Source organism: Gracilinanus agilis, chromosome 2, assembly GCF_016433145.1.
Source record: "Gracilinanus agilis isolate LMUSP501 chromosome 2, AgileGrace, whole genome shotgun sequence".
Lineage (NCBI taxonomy): Eukaryota > Metazoa > Chordata > Mammalia > Didelphimorphia > Didelphidae > Gracilinanus > Gracilinanus agilis.
Genome location: NC_058131.1, coordinates 46,634,419 through 46,635,572, shown reverse-complemented (window position 1 = coordinate 46,635,572; position 1,154 = coordinate 46,634,419).

The window sequence follows — 1,154 nt, the reverse complement described above, 5'->3', positions numbered from 1 at the left end:
TAACACCAAGGAGCCCTGGACTGTGTGCAAGGACTCTGCAAACAGAACTCCAGTTGTTTCAGAATCAATACTAGCTATCCTCCCCCATCATTCACCCCAATTTACTTGGCACAACTGGCATTTCCTTATCCTTTTTTTTTTTATTATCATTCAGATATTTTCTGGATACAAGCTCGTAGGGTGAGTGTGAGAAAACAGAAACCACGGATGAAGCAAGGGAGCTAGGCTAAGAGCTCTGAGACAGCCTGGACTCCAGCCTCCCTTTCTGCTTTAGCCAGAGAGGGGATGCCTGGAACACATCCTATTTCTTAGCTTTTCAGGGAGATTTTGGCTGGCTTTCATTTTTGGAATATGAAAATGACATTTCTGTCTATGTTTTCCAAACCCTCATTCCAGCAAGCAGAGTTAGTCCTCCCCCCCCACCCCACCATACATTCCCATCTTATTCTTACAATTACCTTCTCCTCCCAACCCACCCCCCAAAATAACATTCTGCCACCCAAGAGTTTTGTTTTTGCCTTAAAATATCAAAAACCAACACAAAATAGACACCGACCAAACCCTTGGAATCACTCAGGGTTTGGTTTGCAAACAGAACACCGAAACGTCCCTGCCAATCCCCAATAATTTCCTGCATCTCCATAACTGACCTCATGAATTCCGAATCGTCAGGGCTGATTGGTGGGCTTTTAAACGTGACTAATGAAGAAAATTTACCCTAAAGGGGGGAAAGGGTCCCACCCCTCACCACAACCAAATAGGACGTGCCCTGATACATTATTTTTTTTTCAAAACAAAGCCCAACACTCACATTTGTGGCAATATTGCAATAAAATAAATTTACAACAAACTCCCATTTTTTTCTAAACCAGGTCATAGGCAATGACAGCAGAGTAAGAATAATTCCCGGTCCAGTGTTTTACATCAGTTAAAGGTACCTTTGAATGAATGTCAGCTCCTTTCTACCTTACTGCCAGTCGGATCGATGCTTCATTAGGGCCGAATTGTCTTTTGCCCATGCAACCTTGAAAACAGTCCCTTTAATTACCTGTGAGGAAGTCGGGGACCCTTTCTTGCTTTCTCTCTCTCTCTCTCTCTCTCTCTCTCTCTCTCTCTCTCTCTCTCTCTCTCTCTCTCTCTCTCATTCTCTCTCT